We start from the raw sequence: 6,000 nt of genomic DNA, 5'->3' as shown, positions 1-6,000 counted from the left end.
AGGAATTAGGTGTCTAAGACTGTTTCTGCATTTCTCCAAGGCAGCTCCGTCACTACTTTATCACTTTGTCACAGGTTTGGTGCTCAGATGAACAGATGAAACCTGGGGAGGGAATAGGTTTTCTGCCCTACATAGTATGCTGAACGATTAGAAAACCTCCCTTACTTACTGGGTTGAATCTGAGACACTTCTAGGTAGTGCAAAAAAAACCAAATTAATAGTAAGATTTCACAAAAGCATGTGAAATTTCCCAGTTTCATGTGTCACAGCTGTTCTACCCTTTGACGTTGCTGAGATCTGAGCAATGTGGTATCTGGGCATGTCCGTGGCCTCAGAAAGCTTTAGCGCTTGCAGATGCTATCAGAATTTCTCAGCAGTCTGGGATGGTTTCCAGGGGAAATCAGATCAGGTTTGTATTAGAGATGGACTGTTCGGAGCAGAGCAAGTGAAAATGCCGTGAGAGGTTGCGATGTGAACTGAGCAGGGGATGCGATAACTGGGAAGGGGTCTGGGGATCCTCATGGCTGTGCTGGTGCTGGGGAGGGGATGGGTGGGAAAGCCACCGGGGGTGGGTGCCCTCATCTGTCTGGCTCACTGGTGGGACGTTGCTTTCCAATTACGACGCCCTTGATTTGGAGAGCTCTCACGACTGCAGCTCCTCTGGCATGGCACCAGCACTTCGCAAGGCTGAGACATTTTTACCTCTCTGGGATGCTCCTTTACTCTCACCTCCTACATTTTAGCCCCGGGCTTCTGGTATCTGTCCCCTTCCATCCGTCTCATAAATGAGTATTTGCAGAGTTTGCAGCACTGTCTGTGTTTCTGCAGGAGAAGCATGGTGTAAAAAGTCAATCCTGATTTCTGTGATTAGTGTAGCTGGCAGATCCTGCCTCCAGCACTGAGCTCACGCTGCCCTGGGAGACGGACTCAACCTGACACTGCCTCAGCGAAGGTGATGGAGAGGCAAGTCTGGAAAAAGCGGAAGATACGAAGCAAAATGGTCTTGAGAGCAATTTGGGGGAAGTAATGAGAGTCTCAGAAACAGTGACTGAGCTGGGGACAGGGCTGGCAGGAGCATCTGCTCCATGAAGGAGACGATAAGGTGCCGAAGTGCAGCTGTACCCCACTGACCACCCAGGGTGGCTTCTGAGACACGCGATGGTTAATGAGCAATCCGACCGTTTCTGCGGTGGGCCACTCTTCATAGAATCATAGAACCATAGAGTTGGCAGGGACCTCTGGAGATCACCTCCTCCAACCATCTGCCCGAGCAGGGTCACCTACAGCAGGTGGCACAGGAACGCGTCCAGGCGGGTTTGGAATGTCTCCAGAGACGGAAACTCCACCACCTCTCTGGGCAGCCTGTGCCAGTGCTTTGCCACTCTCAGGGGTTCCTCCTCATGTTTAGGTGGAACTTCCTATGGTCAAGTTTGTGCCCATTGTGTCTTGTCCTGTCGCTGGGCACCACTGAAAAGAGCCTGGCCCCATCCTCCTGACACCCGCCCTTTAAGTATTTATAGGTGTTGATAAGATCCCCCCTCAGCCATTTTTTTTCCAGACTGAAGAGAGCCAAATCCCTCAGCCTTTCTTCATAAGAGGGATGTTCCAGTCCCCTCATCATCTTGGTAGCCCTTTGCTGCACCCTCTCCAGCAGTTCCCTGTCCTTCAGGAAGGTCTCAATCTCTTCACCTCTGAAAAGCATCTGATATGACTCCTCACCGAGGCTGCCTTGCTCTGATTAGGCACATCTTCAGCATCTCCATCATCTTCCTCAACTGCTTGCTGCTCCTTGGGCTGAGCCGAAGGGGAAGCAGGGGACAGCATGGGGGAGCAGAGCAGGGTGTGGAATGGCTGATGCTGGAAGGCTGGGTGCAATGCCAGGGCATCCCTTCCCACTGCCAGGAACATTTCCAGAGCACCGTTCTCATCCCTCCTGCTGCCCCCGGTCCCTCCTCCAATGCTAACCTGCAGCTTGGCACACTCATGCACAGATTGCATCGGGGCAGAGCTGCCCCTCGCCCAAGCTCCTCTGTCAAAGAAATCACCCGAGAGCACAGGCAGGGACCTTGTGGCCTTTCTCCCTTCTGCACAACCCCTTACTCAGTAGTTAACCCCTTCTCTCCAACCCCTAACTCGCTAGTTAACCACCTTTGCCAGTGCGTCTGGTCTTGTTCGTGCTCAGCACTGGCATCCCCTCGGTCCTGCAGCTGCTCGCCCTGCACAGGCTGCCTCCGAAAGCGTGGAGGGAGCCACGGCAGGGACCAGAGCTGGGCTGGTGAGTCCTGACCCGAGATAATGCACACGTGCGTGTAGGGGTTTCAATTAGGGTTCCTAATTCCCTTTGACTTGGGAGCTTGGTCCCCACATACACCCCAAAGCATCCAGATCTCTTTGCAAGGATGCCCGGGAGCTCGGTGGTAGACATCTGTGTGAAGAACGGGTGCTGTGCTCGTTAATGCCAGGAGCAAGGTACTCCCATGCCACCAATAATCTCCCAGCTCTCATTTACTCCTCATCCCAGCCCTCGAGTCAGCGACAGCGTAAACTGGACGCAGGGCAATGCTGTGGTGCCCCATCAGCAGGGAAACTCTAGGGAGCTTTATGCCTCCTGGTTGGAAAATGCTTAAATCACAGCCCCAGATTTGTTCCCTTTGTGTTTCTGAGAGCCCAGTAGTGAAAACTGTGGTAGGGTTAACGACCTTTCACACAATTTTTCACGTTCAGAAGATGAAATTGCAGTAGGATATGTGTTTCTCAGGGACATTTCACACATTTTTTCACATGCAAAAGCCTGGCTCCGTCACACACGCTCAGTCCCAGCATTGTTGCTTTTGCTAAACCAGGTCTGGAAACCTCTCACAGCTCCCCGGCTACCACCGCGCCACTAGTGCAACAAGCTTTGTTGAGGCTGGAAGATCCCATGGAGGGGAACAGCCCCAGGTGACATGATTTCATCCCATGATGAGCACAAGTGATACTGGTTGGGTGGGCGAGGGATAAAAGGGCTGTGTGGGACTGAGGAAAAAGGTTTGGGGGTGTGGAGGCGTGGGGTATGTGGAAGCAGACCAGTCCTGGTGGGACCAAGCAGCTTCTAGGTAAGGCTTTGTCTTGGGGCAAGGTGGGAGAGGCTCTTTATAGAGGTTGAATGTTATTTTTGTAGGGGAATGGTACAATTTCCCTGGCTGGGAGGGACAGCTGAGCGGCCCAGGATACTGGTGAGCCCCCCTCATGGTCACCCGTGCATCTCTGCACACTCAGTGTGTGTGTGCCTGTGGCCCTGTGGGCAGGCATGGCTGGGTGCAGTCCCTGGCATCTCTGCAATGCCAATTTAGAAGTGTCTTCCTATTCTGTCAAACCTTCAGGCCCTGGTTTTTGGCTCCTGAGAAGCAGCACAGCTTTGCTGGAACCAACTTATCCCAGCAGGGCCGTTGACTCTCAATCCCACATAAAATTATGGGGAGCTGGAGCGTGTGTATGGTACTTCTGGCATGGCTCTTTGCGTGACATCTTCAGAGTGAGCATGACAGCCGCATAAATAGCATATGTGAGGAGACATTACATATCTGCTGCTTGTTGCATGTTATTTACATTCATATCCTCTATCTAGCTGATGGTTCTTCCTAGTTACAGATTTGTTAAAGGCTGGAGTCTTTTCAAGGCAGATATTCAAGCCTTTGAAAAACCGATGGGAATATATTTCCCTCTCCAGTTGCTTGAAATTTTCAGTAAACATCTATTGTTTCGTCTTGCCAGAAAATGGAGCGAGAGAAGGCTTCTGAGCCTGCATTTATGTGGGTTAAAACTGCGAAAACAAACTGCTCAAAAGCAAGTTATCAGGGATCAGCTGCTATTGATCCCAGCAACAGCAAGATCTTGAGTGACGCCTCTTTGGGGAAAGCGAGCTCAGAGGGAAGCAAACGGCAAATGGACGCTGAACGTCTTGGTGCTAGACTCTTTTGCGGTGAATTTGTTGCTCTTAAAGCTGTTCACGATGTAAAATGACTTTGGCGCAGAGGTGATAAGCGGCTCCTTACTTTGAAGGACTTCCGTGAAAATCACCATTGGAGCGGAGAGATGTTTTCCTCCCTAAGGGGTAAGAGGTGAAAGTGCTGGGATGGAGCTTTGAGGGTCTGAATTCAGCATCTGCTTTTGTTTCTTACGGAGTACCTGAGTAAACCGTGCAACCGTCAGTTCCTTTCCCTGAATCGGAGACCCTTCCTCTGCCAGCATCTGGGCTGTGGAGACCCCCAGATAGTGAGCCCTGGGTGCCCATTCCCAGAATGGTCCTAAAAAAAAAAATAAAATAAAAAAAATCAGTGTCTGGGGTGAGGAGCGGTTTCTGTCTTGTGAGAGTGGAGGGGTTTGCTCATTTTAAGGTCGATGGGTTTGAGACGCAAAAAGAACTAAGACTGTTAAAAAAGAACATAATATTGCAGAGAGGAGTGTTAATGGCCTCATCCACAATCACCTGAAATGATCAGTCCCTGGAAAATTGCAAATAATGATGGCAAACAATAAAATATCAGTGAAGTGAGTAGCATCGTGTACTCTATTTTTCCTGTTAGAGCTTGAGGGATTTTGCTCTAAATGAATTTTTGGTGAAAGCGGGATCCACTCTAATTATTTGTAAGCAGCGAGGATCAGGCTCACCACCGCACGCGGTATCCTTCAAAATGCAGGCGGCTCCTGGCATTAAGTGGATCTGGTTATTCCCCTTACCATGGGCTCTGGTAGCTCATGGGAGGGTGGGACCTCTGATCTTGGTGGATGCTGTCCTTTGGATGTGACTGAAGGGCACGAGGAAGCCCTGGAAACATGGGAGAGACCAGAATAGCACCAAAGCAACTCTTCCTGTGAGGTCACGCTGGGGTTCTGGGAGCTAAATGGCTCTTTCTTCTCCCATTGCGTGGTCCCAGGGCAATGTAGCTGGAGCTGATGTATTTCTTGGTGTGGTAATTCCTTGGCTTTGGGAGCTGGAGAGCAAATGGAAGGAAAAAGATGGCTAGAAGAGAAGTGGAGAGATTCTCTTTGTATTTATGCTTGAAATAGGCATGAAGTACACTTGTTTTGTTGTCCCGCTATTTTAGAAAGAGGAATCAATCGACTGTGGCTCGGTTAGCTAGGTGCCCCTGGGGATTAGCTGCCTCTTGCATGGAATTGTTTTATTGTGTAATATGTCTATTCCTATGGATCAGTTCCTCGCTTGCAGCCTTGGGAATGGGCAGAGAGGTATGCAGCCAGCAGCAACGTTGGGTTTCCAGGGTTCGGAGTGATCAGGGACTGACCCCCTGGCTCTGGCCCAGCAAGAGCAGGCAGCTGGAGCTGCCTCTCGGGGCCGTGGGGGTGGATGAGGTGAGGTCTCTGCTGGCTTGAGCTAAAGGCTGCATGCGAGTGTCTGGGCTTATATTTATGGCTTGGCCCAAGAGTAGATGGGATGTACTGGGATCAGTCACCTGTGATCTGGACTGGACCCTCGCCATCAGCCTGCCAGGTGCATCCTGAGATCTTGTCTCAAATGTGCTCTCCCCGAGAAGTTCAGTGATCATGGAGGGACTTTGAAAGAGGTGGGGACGTGGCCCGTAACATCCCGTTGACTCCCTCCCCCTCAGCGGGTCTGGGTTTGAAGCAGTGTCCCAATGCAAGCTGCAGTCAGCAGGAATCTCTTTCCCACTGTGTGTATGTTCCCAGGTCCGTTTGCTGCTTCTGAACAGTTATTCTGTTTTTCTTTCTTTTTTCTGATGCCTACCGTTGCAAAAGAGGTTCTGCAGAGATTTCTGCCATCTCTAAAAGGAGTCTGATGGAGCAAATACAGACGCCACAATCAATATGTATTATTGTACATATTGAAGAAGCCAATGTCCCCCTTCTTAATAGACGTTATTTCTCATTCTTTGAACGAGTCTGCTGGCAATGGAGGGCAGATAATCCACGTCTGGGCACTCTCTCGCCTTGCGCTGTTACATGATTTATAACATCACACAAGGAACAGAATTTGTTCAC

This window comes from Rissa tridactyla, chromosome 12 (genome assembly GCF_028500815.1).
Source record: "Rissa tridactyla isolate bRisTri1 chromosome 12, bRisTri1.patW.cur.20221130, whole genome shotgun sequence".
Taxonomy (NCBI): Eukaryota; Metazoa; Chordata; class Aves; order Charadriiformes; family Laridae; genus Rissa; species Rissa tridactyla.
The sequence above is the reverse complement of the archived record's forward strand: the minus strand, read 5'-3'. Positions refer to the sequence as shown.